We start from the raw sequence: 18,457 nt of genomic DNA on the forward strand, positions 1-18,457 counted from the left end.
GGATATGTGTATGTAAATAAATTATACCTAAGATGTTATCTGGAATGTTTATGGTGCTTTCTTTTCGGGCTGGATAAGCGATATAATGAAATCGTTTAGGTGGGTGTGTCAGCAGCGCACTTGCAGACACAGGTGAGTTAACTGATCCAATACGAAAATATATTTCTTTATGTACCTAATTATGCAAGAAATAATAAACAAACCCATATGGTATTAGTATCTGAAATTGTTTCGATTATACAATAAGTAATACAAAACAAGCCTCTACTTGCTCGTTGTACTGAAATTCAAATCTTTGAAATAAAGCTTCATGTCTTTAAGTCCATACCATATGTAGTCAGCGGTATATTTATGGTGTGTATATTTTTAATGAGCAACATCTATTTCAGACTCTTCAAATCAGCGAATTCTGTAATGATTTACTAACATTACCATTTCCATGTGAGTAAAATGCTGTGTATATATGTTTAATTAATTATTAATTTAACAAACAAATCATTACCTGCTTCAAAATTAATACTGTTAATAACGAATAAAATAATAAACGAATTAATAACTAAAGTATTGTTGAAACATGCAGTTAGCCTATACTGTACGAATAAAAACAACAAAATGACATAAACAGTGAATAAATGTACTAAGATGAATTAAGGTGTATGTATACAAATCACAAATCACTTCATTCAGATTTATGAGCACTTTGTGTTTTGTAAACATATGTTAAATGCCTGATGTTTATGTTTATCTGATGTGCGTGACTGTAAAGTTAGGCTAAACGTACATTTTTAATAAGCCGAGGGAATTCCCGACATTAAACAAATAACCGTTTACATGCTTAGGATGTTTGCATTGTGAAAATGTACAGTGAGACTTCAGATATATAAACGCTGACTTGCTATGTGGTGTTTTCTCAGTAAAATTGTATAGTTTCCTATTCATTCAATAGAATGTATGCGAATACTAGGGAATACTAATATGGCGGCGTGGTGGCTTCACTTTTATGACGTCATGAGCAATCCAGTTCTCTATTATAGATCAGAGGGTGACACGTTTTCTATCAGCCGTTTGGAATCAAAACTAGCGTTATCAGATTTGTGAATGATTCACTTTTTTGATGTAATTGGTCAAACAGGTTTGATTGTAGCTGGTCATAGCTGGTCAGCAGGCTAGTTTTAGAGGGGTTTTGGCCACTTTTCCAGCCTGGCCAGGCTGGTCAGGCTGGGAAACCACCAGCTAAAACCAGCCTGACCAGCCTGGCCAGGCTGGGAGACCAGCTAAAACCAGCTACTTCCAGCTTAAACCAGCTAAGACCAGCCAACCAGCTTAGGCTGGTTTTAGCTGGGTTTTTTTTCAGCAGGGAAATGTCTTCAACAGTTTGTTAGTGAAGACGCCTTTTATTGCATGTGCAGCAGTGTCCTGTGTCCTGCAGGTAAAAAAAAAAATTGAAATATGGGGACACTATTTTTAATAGGGCCATGTACTGATGAAAGTCTATAAACACTGCTGGACAACATCAATAGCAATAGACATTATCAAAAAAGCAACAGTGATGTTGCTGATATTCAGACCAACGGCATGATTATGTTTTATGTTTTAACAATCCAACAAACAAGAAGTTCTTATTAAGTAATGTATATTTGAGACACACTATTGCCAATTGTTATGTCAATAGCTCCAAACGAATCCAAACTATTATCAACCATCTTCAATCAACATAGTGGGCGTTGCTGAATGTATCATTGTTTTCAAATGATCAGTTCAGTTGAGGGAATGATTCAGCCATTGACTAATGCATTCATTTGTTTCTTTCCTGAATTAATCAATGTTGTTTCATTAATCAGAAAAAAAAGAAAGACTAAGTGACACTCTCATAAAGACAGTGGCTGAATTTGGCAAAAGGAACTCTAAAGCAGCCAACACCAACGTCTTTATTCACAGCATTTAAAAACGTCAACAATCGGTTAATGGAGGATGCCCTGATTTGAAAAAATCTTTTATGACAACTTCCAGTGTTACATATTATTGAGTAACCTGATCTTATGACAAAAATGTACCTTTGAAACTTTTTTCGCAAGACACTAAATGCGTACTGCCATGTACGTTTCATGACATATTCAATGCAAAATATCCACTGAGTGGCACTAAAAAGAGTGTTCATTGTTTCCCCCCGGAACAAATTAATGTACATATGGTATTGTTTATGTGATGTTGGGTGTGTACATCTCACTGCAGTTCTGACTTTAAATCCACTTTCATGCTGGGTGTGCAACTGAGCAAGCTTGTTATGTCTGGAAAGCAAAACATATGGAGCTGTAATCATAACTGTGTATGAAAACCATTACAAATGTTTGCTGTTTTACCACCTTTAGTGTTAATTTCTGTTGGAAACAGTGATATGTACTTACTGGCACGCATTTCGCATTTTGTGAAAATTTTCATGGCCACATTGTTCTGGTTCACTCATTTTAATTTAGTTAAATTAATTAGTACATAATGGCATTGATTTATATAAAATGAGGGAATAAATTAGTAAATTGTGACCAAGAACCACTTGTTTTGTTCCTGAATGAACCAGTGTGTTTGGACAAATTGGTTAAATGAATGATTCAATGACTCATCATTTGTCAGCATTGTCACCACATACTGTCATAACACTGAAATATCCCCACCACTAATGCACAAACTGACTGATCTGTAACCACCATAATTGCACAGCTCTCCAGAATACTTTATTCTTATTGGTCATATTCTTGTAAAATGACCCCTGAACTGTACAATCGATTGCTGTATAGTGTTATGTCCCTAACATTAACTCTTTTCTTCTCACATAATTTCGACTTTCTAAATAAATGGACATATTTACTGTATATAAGTAACCATCTAATAAGTGATATAATGCACAGCCAGCCAGTCATTTGTATATCTCTTAACCTTGAGATTATTGTGCTAATATAGCTGGCTAACTGTATGATAACCCATATAAACATAAGAAAACTGCAGGTGAATGTGTTTATTCTATTGAATGATCAGATACATTTTAAAATGTGTGGCAGGGAAAGATGAGTGGAAAAATTTAGCTCATAAACATCTTACATTCAGATGACTGAAGTTTCTATGGATAAATGTTGAAGGACGAAAAAATCTATGTCCCTTATCCAACCCACAATGGCCAAAGAAGAAAAGGCAATTTCCTGCAAGGATGTGATGAATAGGAGGAGAGAGATTATAAAATAATTGTCAGAAATACTAAAGCAACCCATGTGTGATTTGCCCCCATTGCAGTGGCGGCTTGTGTCAGATTCAGTAGCAACTAATCCTGAAGTGTCCAGAGAAGAATCCACTGACCTACAAGAGACAATAGAGAAATGGTGTCACATGTCCAAAGAGATTTTCAGTGGCAGGGCTACAATAAAACTGATATGACAGGCTTGTTTGAGTGTGATTGAAAACAGTCTGTTCTGTGGAGATCTGGCTCTCCCATTCCCATGGCCATTACTTTAATTGGATTGATAAACAGCGCAAGAGAGTTGATACATATTCTTGTCTAAAGGTGAAAACCCTTATTGTTCTTTCAGGGCACAATACAAGCTTTTGTCTTCGTCTTGAATTGGTCCAATTCCTGAGAGAGTCCATGCATAATACAAAAGCTTTTGATAAAAGGAAAAATAAATAACCGGTAACAGATTGGATTGGTGCCGTCCTGCTCTTAATTTAGATGTTTTGCCAGTGGGATTTGTTTTGGTCACAAAGGAGATATTTTTTGAGGTCTGCATTTTCCTCATTTGTCTTTTACATATTTTATTCACTTCTGAAATATCCAGTCAAAATGAATGGTCCTGCCCTCATTTACCACTTGCCATCTTGTGGATAAGGGTCATAATGCTATTGTTCATATCAAAGCATCATATCAGAGAAAATTACTATAGCCAGCAATCTATGGAAATTAGAAATTAGATAAGAAGTTTAGTTTAACTCAGTCAACCCCCAGCAATCCCCATTGTTTATTAACTAGTGACACATGACCCCAAAGTGGGTTTTAGGCCTGCTGAATGTTAGCTAAGTTACTTAATTACCCGTAAGACTTACGTTCATCTTTGGAACACAAATTAAGATATTTTTAAATAAATCTTTTTGTATTTATACTCCAAGGCCGAGAAAAGTAGTAAGGACATCGATAAAATAGCCCATGTGACATCAGTAGGTCAACCTTAATTTTCTGAAGCTACAAAAATACCAACTTTATTTAACAATTTCTTTTCTGTCAGTCTTCAACACATGTTTATGACAATATCAAATATGTTCAAGGCCATTTCTGTCTATGCGGGGTCAGAACGCTCTCGGATTTAATCCAAATATCTTAATTTGTGTTCTAAAGATAAACAAAGGTCTTAACGGTTTGGAACATCATGAGGGTGAGTAATTAATGAAAGAATTTTCATTTTTGGGTGAACTATCACTTTAAATAACAACCTACTCTACATAAAATGAGCTAAGCTCACTCTTAAAAATAAGGTTCTTTATTGGCATCAATGGTTCTATAAAAAACCTTGAATACCCATGGAACCCTTTTAAATGCAGAAAAGGTTCTTTCTAGTCGAAAAAGATTCTTTAGATTTTTAAAATGTTCTTCAAAAAGGTTCTTTATAAGAACTGTTTACTGAAAGTTTTTTTTTATGGCATCACAGCAAAAACCCTTTTTTTTTGGAAAGTTTTTTTTTAAGAGTGTATACTGAAAGTTACCCTTTAAAGAAAGCAGCTAGTTAACTAGTTAAGTGGCTTGCTACAATGAAGGTACTTCATAAATATTCATGTGTGATATAGTATCATTTATTTTGATGTGTTGTCTACCATACTAAATAACATGTATATATATAAAAAAAAAGATTATAATATATTATGTGTTATTCAAAGTCCTATTTAAGTAGTTAAAAAACACTTTAAAGATCAGCTAATTGCTTTTATTATAAATGTAAACTATAATACATGTTCATTTAATTGCAAATATCATGCAATTAAGTGTCCAAAAAATAATACATTCAGCTGACACTTTGGAATATTCTTTTATATCTGTTTGAATATCTGAATATTCTCAGTCATTTGTGTGATAACTGCTCCGTTTGACTTAAATCCAAACTGATATTTTGAGACCACAATAGTGGTTTTACAACACTAACCTGCAGCTTAATCAATGAAATTTTGCTACTGAAAAAGTACATTTTTGAAACTGCGAAAATTATAGTAATATGTGCTACTTTTAGCAATGTTGCAGCCACTTTGCCTGAATATAGCTTTGCAGACTTCAGAAAAATGCAAGACTAAATGTACATATTAAATAATAATAAAATGGGATAGGAAAAAGTTAGAATTTATTTATTTATTTATTTATTAGGAAGCAGAAAACACATTGTATTTGGATGCAAATTTACCTGTCATTTGGTTTGGCTTATATTAATTTTATTAACATAATCTAGCTGTATTTGTTCTGTGAATGTGTTACAGTGGTGAATCAACTTCTTCTTTTTTTCTTTTTTTTTGCTGTGATTTATGCATTTACATAATTGCTAGGCTAACACAGTTTCTGGTATTTATAATGTCTGTTAAGGAAAGATTGTTTTGTACAAAAATGGTACTGTATTAATATCTAGTTTACAGCAGTTCATAACATTTGCCATGCATGGCTTTCAGCAATTGCCTCTTTCCTACAAGCACTGAGGGATTGTTTTGGCTTGTGTTCAGTGCCATAGAATCTCCATTTAACACAAACCCAGTGGCACTGTAATAGCGACACATTGTTATTATTTTGACTATTATTCCTCGCTCTCCTCTGTAAGGAAGTGAATTTGTGCTGATATTCAGGTGAGGTGATAATGGTCTGATAATTAGCCCCACCCTATTATGACCAGCAGCCCATTAGCGGTGACAAACATTAAACACCTTTCCAAGAAGGTTTCATAGCTCATACCCCTCTCCCGCTTCAACTTGCCGCTAATGGAGCTGGCATTTGCAGGGAGCCATTACTTTAATTTATTTTAATGCTGGCTGGCAAAAAAAGGCCTGAATTTTGAGAGCGATCCTTCTTGCCCAAGGAGCACCACAGCTCCCTAGATTCCCAGTAATGCATTTACATATTTATTAAAATGACTTCTAAGCAAGCAATTTATTTAGATAATGTTAAAATGTATGTTCGTACCCAAAGAGGAATGGTATGATTATGCTAGTCATCTACTTTCCTTGGAGAAAAGAATAACATATGACATTCCAAAGCTCGCATGCATTGATTGTGCCACTCATGAAGCAAACAAACCTCTAAAAAATGTTGATCACGCTGAGAAGTCTGTCACCATAAAAAGCAGTGATGAATGGTTCAAAATCCTCTTGTGCTCTTTAACCTCAATGTGTGCTACTAAAATAGCTGTTCGGTCATCAAAGTCACAAGAGGAAATAACCAAATTTTTTCTCCAAGAAAGGATGTGCTACACCCTTGTCAACACATATTTGTTTGTTGTATTTCACAGAGCAATGGACACAACCACAAAAGCATGGAACTAACCCTGCTGGTCTTAGCTGGTTTAAGCTGTAAGTAGCTGGTTTTAGCTGGTGGTTTCCCAGCCTGACTGGAAAAGTGTCCAAAACCCCTCTAAAACCAGCCTGCTGACCAGCTATGACCAGCTAAAACCAGCCAACCATCCTAGGCTGGTTTTAGCTGTTTTTTTTTTCAGCAGGGAAGACTTGAGTTGAGACAATAAATATTGCAAAGGATTGAAAAATATGTTCTCAGATTTACAATTAGCATGTAAGACACGTTGCATAAAAGGTTTTGTGATTTTGTGCATGAACTGTTTTTATAGAAAGAAAGGATATAAGGATAATTGTAATTTTTGCATTAACAATAAACATGGTTAAAGGGGCCATCGGATACAAAATTCACTTTTACATGTTGTTTGAACATAAATGTCTATTGGAAGTATGTGTACACATCCACCCTATAATGATAAGAATCCACCCAGTGTTTTTTTTTTAATCCCCATAAATCATAACCACTTTCTCAGATAAAGCTGTTCTGAGATTCTTGGCAGAGTGACGTAGTTCTGCACAGGTCCCTCCCACGTCTGTTGATGAACACGGACGTTTTAGCACAGACCTGCCTAAGTGAGCGGAAATTATTATTATTAAGTTGTAACTTCAAGCAGAAGTTCACTTCCAGAATGAAAATTTCCTGATAATTTAAAAAATCTTGCATTAACTGACATTATGAATTCATGCATGCGTGATGTAGGTGGAAGTACTGACCCAGTGTTTACAAAGCGAACATGCAAAGAAAGTCAAATGCCCTTTACAAAAAAAAAAAAAGGTAAACCAACAATGTTGGGCGATTGTGAAGTTGTAGGAGAAAATGACATGGAGTTTTATTCCCTACCCTACCTTTTTTAACCAAAGTACACAGACAAAGAACTAACCAGGCAGGACTTTTCTAATGTGATTATGCAGCGTGTAAAGTTGTGGATGCATTGCAGAGCTAATGCAAAATGAGCATTTGTGGTTAAAAAGTACAGTCAACCCAAAAATTATTCAGACACCAGATGTAATTTTTTATATTTTTTTTACTAGTGGGTGCAGGACACTATAGTTCATTTATATAAGTGAGAATAGCTAAATAAAGTAAACTGTGACATATTTTACCCAAAAAATCTTTACACAGTGGACTACCAGTAAAATTGATAAAAAAAAAATTGGGATCAAAATTTTTATTTGACATGTTTTGTTACATACCTTACTATCAAAGTTATCTGACATTATCAAGATAAATTTGTTCTGACACTGTTTAACTCTAAACTATAGCGAATAAACTGTGATAATATGAGAAATTTTGAAGGTGTCTGAATACATTTTGGTTTGACTGTAATTCATTTGTGATTATCAAGATGAATTTGTTCTGACACAGATTAACTCTGAGAGCTTGTCATATTGTATTACCATTTTCTGTGATAATGTGAGAAATGTTGAAGGTGTCTGAATTAATTTTAGTTTAAACATTTGATTTTTTTTTTTTTTTTTTTTTTTTATGACAGATCGTTACACTAGATAAGACCCTTATTTCTTGGCTGAGATCGTGTAGAGACCTTTGAAGCTGCATTGAAACTGCAGTTTGGACTTTCAACCCACTGGCCACTATTGAAGTCCACTTTATGGAGAAAAATCCTGAAATGTTTTCCTTAAAAAACCTTAATTTCTTTCTTGAAGAAAGAAAGACACAAACATCTTGGATGACATGGGAGTGAGTAAATAGGCAGGACATTTTCATTCTAGAAGTGAACTTCTTTATTAAGTAGAGGCTGCTTTTGTCACGGTACAACAAGGAGGTCTGGGTCCAAATGCAGGTGAGTAGTCTTTTAATGTAATTAAACAAACAAAACAAAACCAAAGGCCAACACGGCACAAACAGAAGACTAAATAACAAAATCAAAAGCCAAGATCAGAGAAACACAGGAGACGAGACAATGCAGACATGCATGCAGAGTGAGTAGTGGGATCTGTTATAGTCCAGAAGTGATTGTGAACAGGTGTGCGTGTAATCAGTGCAAATGACAAGACAAACGTGAATGATTAGGGGAGTGCAGTGCCAGGGGAACAGCGACCTCGAGAGGCTGAGGGAAAACCCACAGCCCTGATCATGACAGCTTTAGCTTTGCCATCACAGGAGTAAATTACATTGCAAAATATATTGAAATAGAAAACAGTTATTTTAAATTCTTATAAAATGTCACAGTATTAGATTTCGGCTCTAGTATTTCACAATATTGTTTTGATTTAAAATAGTTTTTACTATATTTTTGTTTTTAAATAATGCAGCCTATCTAACATTAGTGTACATACTAATTTATAACATTTCAGAGCCTCCTTTACTGTTACATTTATTACATATTACCATGGATGTTTTTACAAATTATTTTTTATTTGATTTTTGATACAGTTCATGTTTTCTCGAACGAGGAAATTAAATTGCATTTAAGCATTTGCTTTCTGATTTGAGAAACAAATCTGACAGTTTGATTATTTGATTCATCATGTGAGCATCTGAGTTTGATTTATTATTTGATCTTTTTAAGCATTTGAATTTTTATTTTAATTTTTGCAGGAAAAAAACTTCCACATATTACCATTACTGGGTATTGTGAACATAAAACCAGCCTTGGTTCAGTTCTATCTGGTTAAAAAAAAAAAAAAAACTATATAGAAAGCTTTAGGCGTGACTCCTTTAACTGAATAAATGAGCAAAAAACAAAAACTCTTACAATTTTTCTGACTTTCAACTACAGTACTTTTTTGTGAGCTTGACACCCTATGGCCACTCTAAAACAGTTCTTCAAAGCTGAATTTCTTCCCCCGTAACAATGTAATACTTGTTATTTAGTCTCTGTCACTCTGTCAAGCTGTGCTAGAGTTTGACATTGTACACTGTTTTATTCCCTGCTGCAGATGTACATGCCTGTTAATCTAATAGCTCTGACTGCTCTGGGTCTGTGATAGACAGAGCGAGTCCCTGCTGTTTCACTGATGGCATCCCCTGATCTCCCACCCAGGCAGCAGGGATGTAATATCCCCTCCTTGCAGGCAATAATACTCAGATCACAGTGCTGCTATATGGAGATGGCGCACGATATATACAGCGCAGACCCCCTCGGCTCCTGCCCGCAGACAATGGGAGCAAAATCTACAGCAGATAAGAAAGAGAGAGATGTGGCCTCTAACACTGCTGTGAATCTAATACTAAAGGAGATTCTGATAAAAGGCTATTGACATGGGTTAAACTTCAACTCAAAGGGATGCATTTTAAAATCTGCTGTTCCCATTTAATAGAAGTTTTCGGGCTTTTAGACTATCTTTGAGACTTTATATGCTGGCATAGTCCCAAAAAGTTGATCGCTTGAACCAGAAGTGCATATTAATAATGACTTACAGTATCATCCAAAAGTTTGAGGTCGGTAATTTTTTTATGTAACCCTTTAGACCAGTGGTTCCCAACCTTTTTTACTAAATTATATTATTATATTATATTATATTATATATTAGCGCTGTCAAACGATTAATCGCGATTAATCACATCCAAAATAAAAGTTGTTGTTTACATAATATATGTGTTTGTACTGTGTATATGTATTATGTATATATAAATACACACACATACAGTATATATTTTGAGAATATTTTCTATATTTATTTTGAAATACATTTTTATTCAATAATTATTATTATATATAAATGTATTTAATATATAAACATAACATATTTTTCTCAAATACATCCATGCATATGTGTGTATTTATATATACATATTAAATGTACACACATATATTACGTAAAACAACAACTTATATTTTGGATGCCATTAATCGCGATTAATCGTTTGACAGCACTAATATATATGTAACGGCTCTTATCTGCGTTGTGTGTAATAACTGAGACAACCAACACCATTTCGCGCCTCAGGTGGATTCTTTAATTCTGTTAAAACACATCCAAAATGTGTGAAGTGATCAGTTTCACGTCCTGCAATGACGAGTGCACATTAACCCATTACAATGTTATTTGGTAACATGAAAGAAGAAAAATACATTGTCAAAATATAGAAAGATCAACAAAAGAAATATATTTTTCCCAGAGCACTCACCCACCACAACCACTCTCTTTGCTGGCGCGAATACTACTGATTTAACCGGAAACAGTTTCCAACATGCTGCCAGCCAATGAACAGGGAGTGAGGCTCTACCACAATTAAAGGGCCATACACATATAGCAACCAAAGCAAGTGGAAACACCTTTTTGAACCTGTTACATATATGTTCAGAGACATCAGAGTACGTTCCTTAATAAGTGAACCTACCTACCAAAGAGGACAATAAAGGAGATGCCAAAAGACTCACTAAACCTCTCTTTGAACTTGACTGACTGAATATCTACTGTTTGTATCCATTAAAAAATAAACATATTAATTAAAAATACAGCAAATATATTCTAAATCTGTTGAAACACATCAATCTGAAGGCGGATCGGCGAAGATCAGTAAACTCCATCAGAGCGTGTCTGATGCTCATAATCACCGAACCTCACCAGATCCTCCTCTATGGGCAAGCAGGACATTAATATGGACAGCTAGGCAAATGTATTTAGATTTCACGCAAAAATACAAAGGGAGTCTAGAGAGTGCACATAGTTTGTGAATCATTAGCGGACTTATGCGTGCCTAATGTAAGATTCTTATATACACGAGTGCCATACATAGGTACGCTCAAGTTCGTTATTATTACTCGAATCGTGTAAAGTACATTAGCGCTACGGTATTTGCTTCATGCATGTAGACGAGATGTAGTATGCGTGCAGCGGTTGGAAGTTTTGAGCTGCCATTCAGTCTGTATTTAACAGTGCGTCGAGTCCGAAGCAATCAATCACAGAACGCGAGAGGCTGTGCTTTGATAATTTTTATTTAGCTATAATATAATGAAATAAAACAATTTGGATAATATTTAAATTAATTTTAAGATATCTTGCAGACCCCCTGGAGGATCACTGAGGCCCCCTCGTGGGCCACGGCCCCCAGGTTGGGAACCACTGCTTTAGACATTCTGTTGACTTTCCAATTACATGTCAACCACTAGTCATTATTCACAATTCATAATGCTTTCCTCCATTTTCTGATACAAACAGATGTGTCAAACTGGACGTGCTAATAAGTTCTTTCCTGATTGGCTTTCGCATCAATGTGTCATGCCACTTTTCAGCTTGAGTTAAAAATGTTTAACTTGCACGGAAGATGCAACAATCTTGGCGAAAATTGGCAAATTCTTTGGTTTACCAGCATTTTTTGTGTATCCTTTCCAACAACTGCATGATTTCGAGATCCATCTTTTCACACTGAGGACTGAGGGGATTTGTAACTATTACAGAAGGTTCAAACGCTCACTGATGCTTCAGAAGGAAACAAGATGCATTAAGAGCCGGGGGGTAAAAACTTTTTACATTTAAAAATCAGGGTAAATTTCACTTATTTGGTCTTCTGGGAAACATGTAACTATCTTCTGTAGCTTCTGAAGGGCAGTACTAAATGGGTAAAATAAGAAAAATGTACATCTCCATTTCAATAATGTTCAAAAGTTTTCACCCCCTGGATCTCAAAATACAGTCAGTCATTGTTGGAAAGGGTTCAAATACACAAAAATGCTGGAAAACCATAAAATCAGTGGCACTTGAAGGATTTTTCTGAAGAAGAGCAGGCAACTGTTCAGGACAAACAAGGGACTCATCAACTATCACTAAAAAAAACTGCTGTGGATCATTCAGGTAAGAGCACAGTATTAAGAATCAAGTGGATTTAAACTTTTGAACATGTAACTATTAATTTCTCTTGTGGATTATGTAAATATTTTTTATTTGAAATATCTTATTCAGGTCAGTACTAAATAAACAATAAAATGCATTTACTATGATCCCTCTTATTTTGGTAAAATAATTAACATTTTGCAGATTCTGAAAAGGGGGATGCAAACTTTTGACCTCAACTGTATAAAAGTTCAAACTGATTTGCATTTCAGTGATAAGTATTTGATCCCCAAGCAAAACATGACTTATGGCGCTTTTCCACTACACAGTACCAGCTCGCCTCGGCTCGACTCGACTCGGCTCGACTCGGCTCTGTTTGGTTTTCCACTGTGTAAAAGTTGTACCTGTACCTCCACAATAGTACCTGGTTGTCATAGCGACGCTGCAAGAAACTGCCGTGATGTAATCTTCTACGCGACACACACCCGCTGTCTGCACCTCCTCGTTTGACCACGGCGTATTCTTCCAGGTTGCCATAATATGTAATGGAATGGATATGTCACACAATCTCTGGCCAAACTTTTTAAAAATGGCGGGGTTATTCTGGATACTATTGCTGGCGCGTGCAATGATGACGCAGTGAATAGTGACGATTCTCTCTGACCAATCAGCAGTCTGCTGTGTTTTCACGTCACATTTTAGTATCGCCTCAGCTCGCCTCAGCTCGCTTGGAACCTCGCCGGAGGTGGTACGAAAAAAAGTACCTGGAAGCCGGTACAGGTACAACTTTTACACAGTGGAAAACCAAACAGAGCCGAGCCGAGTCGAGCCGAGGCGAGCTGAGGCGAGCTGGTACTGTGTAGTGGAAAAGCGCCATTAGTACTTACTATAGAACCCCTTGTTGGCAAGCACAAAAGAAAGATGTTTCTTGTAGTTGGTCACCAGGTTTGCACACATCTCAGGAGGTATTTTGGACCACTCCTCTTTAGAGATCTTCTCTAAATCCTTAAGGTTTCTTGGTTGTCATTTGGCAACCCGAAGTTTCAGCATCCTCCACAGATTTTCAATAGAATTAAGGTTTGGAGACTGGCTAGGCCACTTTATGACCTTAATGTACTTCTTCTATAGCCATTTCATTTTTGCCTTGGCGGTATGTTTTGGGTCATTGTCATGCACGGTCCATTCACAACCCATCTTCAGTGCTCTGGTTAAGAGAAGGAGATTCTTGTCCAAGATTTTACGGTACATGGCCCTGTCAATCTGCCCCTTAGTACAATGAAGTCATCCTGTACCCTCAGCAGAGAAACAGCCCTAAAGCATAATGTGAACACCTAATGGTGTTCTTGGGGTCATAGTCAGCATTTCTTTCCCTCCAAACACGGCGAGTCAAGTTGATGCCAAAGAGCTCAATTTTGGTCTCATCTGACCACAGCACTTTTTCCCATTGGCAAACTTCAGACAGTGTTTATTGTTAATTGGCAAACTTCAGACAGGCCTGTATGTGCCTTCTTAAGCAGGAGGACCTTCCAGCACTGCAGGATTTCAATCCAATGCAGTGTAGTGTGTTACCAGTGGCCTGCTCCCAACTGCCTTGAGATCGTTAACAATCTCCTCCAGTGCAGTTCTGGGCTGATCCTTCACCTTTCTCATGATCATCCTTATCCCATGGATGTGAGATCTTGCATAGAGCTCCAGATGGAGGGTAATTGATGGTTACTTTGTATTTCTTCCATTTCCGAATAATCGCACCAAAATGGTCTCCTTCTCACCAGGATTCTTGCTAATGGTCTTGTAGCCCATTCCAGCCTTGTGCGGGTCTACAATCTTATCCCTAATGTCCTTTTGACAGCTCTTTGGTCTTGCCCATGGTCGTAGAAAGGTTGGAATGGAAGGAGATTCTTGTCCAAGATTGGTGCCTTTTATATGCATAACAACCTGACATTAGGAGTACTAACAGGGACTAATATGTGTTCCACATGGGCACATAACCAATTGGTGGGAGCCATAAATCTTGCTGGTTCGTAGGAGATCAAATACTTACTTCACTCACTGAAAAGAAAATCAATTTATAACCTTTATATAATGTTTTTTTTTTTTTCAAATTTTTGGGGTGATATTCTGTCTCTATCCATTACAATAAACCTACACTGTAAACCCAAACAGTATAGCTAACTTATAATGGAAAGTACCTGGTACTCAAAATGTGCCAAAAAGTTTAGCTAACTATTATTTTTCAGTTTATTCAACATCTATCAGAGATTTAAATTAACAGTAATGTTTTATTTGAGTTTTTACAACTACACTAAAGTTAAGAGTTTAGGGAACTTGAAAAATAGATTCAACCATAATCAAATATTTTGTGTCAAACATACGCCCTCTAGTGGCGGTTTTTACCAAAAAGTGACGTCATCGCTAAACGTGCACTCAGACGTGTTTCAAAAAGATGCACAGAAGTTCGCGCTCTCAGGGCAATTGGATTCGACAGCATTTCAAATATAGGTATGTTTTAATTTGGATGGCAACAAACATATGCAAATATTCAGCTGTTTCAAATAATGTTGCCGCCTATTTATAGTTGGTATCGGCTACACTCACACCATCCAGCCACGTTGTGCAAGTCGTGTATTTTTCTATACGTAAAGTAAGCTGTAGGTTATTTGATGAAAATACGTGTTCAATCTGTTTTCTTTGTGTTACGGGTAGTTTTCTTCGACGATTCGGTGAAAAAAAGTCATCTAAACCTAATAGGCCTGTCGAGTCCATGTTGTTCCAGCAAATCCGGGTCCTAAGGTGAGACAAGAACGTTCTTGTAAATATAATCTTATTAGACTAACATTAAAAAAGTGGTAATGAAAATTGCCTCACTGATTTTTCACAAAATTTAAAGTTAAATGTTATTTCATTTGAATTAGCTCTATATGTTTTAGGATTGTCACTGCCTGTTAAAATGTTTACAATTTAGAAAGTGGCAAATAAGGTTGTCTTTTGTTTTAAAAGATTGTTTAAAAAAAAGGATATTAAATCATGCAGTACATGTGCAGTCCTACAGTTTGGCCTTTCTGAAAATGTGTGTATTTTTGTATAGGTGGAGACAGCTGCAGATCATTTAATGATTTCTTTGTGTTATCATTTCTTCAACCTTTTGATGCATAAAAGTAGTTTAAACTTCACAGGCCTATTGAGTCCACGTTGTTCCTATTGCAGTTCCTAAGGTGAGACACACATTCTTGCAAATATAATTCTATTACAGAATATACAAATTTGTAACAAACAAAAAAAATGTGCTACTGAATGTTTATTTATTGCATCTAAAGTTTAGGTTTCATTTAAATTATTTTTTTCTGGTCAAGAAAGATGCAGATGACATTTGCATTACGGAGGAATGAGATCAACAATTCAAGGAATGAATTATTGAGATCATTACCAGTCCATCACCAGTGAAAGAGATCCTAGGACGCTGGCCAGCTCTACATTTGGAATCACAGGTATAATTTAATTGTGTGTTTAAATTTCATCGCATTACCAACCAGAATCTGACAAACACATTTTACGCAGAGCTAGACCCCCACAGTTTTCGCTTGATGAGTTCACATCGACAGAGAGCAGCGAAGACTGGAAAAACTGCTGATGCACTTGCTGAATTTCTTCGGGTTCATGACTTAAAGGTATTATCTTGGTATTATTGTTGTTTAATGCTTCAACAGAGATTGTTTTGACTGTATATACTGAATAATATCACTTGATCTAAATATATAAGTCTAACTTTGACTTGGATTTATCATGTACTAAGTGATGAGTAAACCTTTGTCAGAATTGTTTTGGTATTTCATTAAGAACAGTGGTTCTCAAACCTGTCCTGGAGGACCCCCTGCCCTACACATTTTGTATATCTCCCTAATCAGGCGCACCCAATTTAGTTCTTGCAGTCTCTACAACAATCATGTGTGTAGATGCGGGAGACATACAAAATTTGCAGGGCAGGGGTTCCTCCAGGACAGGTTTGAGAACAGTTAGTTTAGAATACATAAAAAAAACTTCTGATGTGTGTTTGTGTCCTTTTTAAAGGGATAGTTCAGCGAAAAATCAAAATTATGTCATAAATTACTCGCTCGTTGTTCCAAATCTGTATAACTTACTTTGTTTGGATGAACACAGAGGAAGATATTTGGAAGAATGTTGGTAGTCAATGGGGTCCAATAATTGTTTGGTTATAAACGTTCTTCCAAATATCTTTCTCTGTGTTAATCAGAACAAAGACATTTATACAGATTTGGAACAACTTAAAGGTGAGTAAATGATGACACAATTTTTGTTTTTGGGTGGATCCCTTTAAGAGTCAGGGCTCTTACCGTGATCACTTGTTTTATCTATGCCTTGATCAACTTTTTGGCATTCATTCCATGTCAAGTTCGCATTGTTTGGTTTTGTGCTGGCTAAAATGTGTGTTCCACTTTTAACATTGTTTTCAATGTGAACTTTAAGGATCAACATGATGTACACAAAAGGCGAACAACAGTGCTCTGTGCACTTCCTGTGTATCTGAGAGAAGACACCTCAAAATTCTTTAAAACATGCACGGTAAGTCACTTATTCTGCATATTTCTTAGGATTATATTTCAGCATTTTTTTTTTTACTGGTAATATAGCATTTGGTAATTGTGTTTCAATACTTTTTACATCCAGATTGAAGATGATTCTGAAGAGCCAGATGTTGATTGATTAGTTGAGATTCTGTGAACTCCCAGACATTGCTGTTCAGTACAATCCAGAGAAGATTTCGATCATCGTTGAGAATGAAGTTGTCATAACAAACCTTCAGAGACTCTCTGATGCTTTACTTTTGATGTTTGGCTTAATTTTTGCATTGGTTTTCACATATCCAAAAGAGATGGCCAACACAAGAAACAAGAACGCTTAATCCTGTTTTGTATTTATTAAGGTAATATTTTAATTTATTATCTTTGACCAGGTGTGCCTTTATTGTTGCACAGAACTGTTGTCACAGTCTTTGTCGGCATAATGGCTGTTTAGGTAATATTTCAATGTATTTTATTTGACCTGGTGTGCCTTTTTATTGCAAAGAACTGTTTTAATGTCTCATGTTTTATAATAAATTTTTGTACTTTGTTTAATGATTTCAGATTTGTAATTTGTAATGTTAAGTTGTAAAACATAGATATTTGAGTACAGGAAACTTAAAAAAAACAAGGCAATCAGTTGCCACAAAATATTTAAGTAACATTACTACTACAATTTAAGTTAAGTAAATTATATAATTTAATTTGATAGCACTTAAAGTTCCTTAAACTAAGTGAAATAATTAAAGTTGTCAGTACTCAAAACTTTGAGTTGCACTAAAGTAAAGATAAACAAAACACTAAATATATATTTTGATTTAATTTGATGTGTATTTATAATTTACAGGTACTCAAAATAAGTAGCTATATGCTTACCGATGATATTTAAGTTTGCAAACTTAAAAAAATAGCGGCAATCAGTTGCCTCAATTTTTTTGAGTTAGTAGAACTTATCTGGGTTTACAGTGTACCATAAAAATAAAGACCCTTCATTTATTTTTAAGTGGGCAAACATGTAAATATATTTTAACTGTATTCAAATAAATGTAGACTTGGTGAGCATAAGAGAAGCATAAGAGATGTCTTTATAAAACATTTAAACGGTAACACATGCTGCATTAGACAGATTTTTATCTAATCAAATTCTCTCTACCATGTTAATGCCCCTCCCTCTAATAACACCTGAAAACAGCTATTAGGCTGTTGGCTACATTCACGGAAAGAAAATGTACAAAATTTGTGGCAACACTTTACTAGATATATGAACATATTGTCTGTTTATTAGTACTTATAAAGCATTTATTCTACATGACCATATTCTACATCCCTAATCTTACCCAACACCTAAACTTACTAACTACCTTACTAACTATTAATAAGCAGCAAATTAGGAGGCAAAAGTCATAGTTAATGGTTTAGTAATAGCAAGAATTGAACCTTAAAATAAAGTGTGACCAAAGTTGTCTCTGTGACAGTACCTCTTCAAAAGGTTTAGTTAATATGTACACTTTATTAATATGTACACTTTAGAAACTAATATGCACTCTTTGGGGTTTTCTGAGAGT

The 18,457-nt window shown here is 35.5% G+C and overlaps 1 long non-coding RNA gene across 1 annotated transcript; it reads left to right on the plus strand.

The window, feature by feature from the left end:
- The first annotated feature begins 15,842 nt into the window (after nucleotides 1-15,842).
- Nucleotides 15,843-17,266, plus strand: LOC141334551 (uncharacterized). The gene is made up of 3 exons (XR_012355574.1): nucleotides 15,843-15,980; nucleotides 16,798-16,893; nucleotides 16,999-17,266. It is a non-coding gene; the product is annotated as an uncharacterized lncRNA (long non-coding RNA).
- Nucleotides 17,267-18,457: the final 1,191 nt, after the last annotated feature.

The sequence above is a fragment of the Garra rufa genome, chromosome 5 (assembly GCF_049309525.1).
Source record: "Garra rufa chromosome 5, GarRuf1.0, whole genome shotgun sequence".
Taxonomy (NCBI): Eukaryota; Metazoa; Chordata; class Actinopteri; order Cypriniformes; family Cyprinidae; genus Garra; species Garra rufa.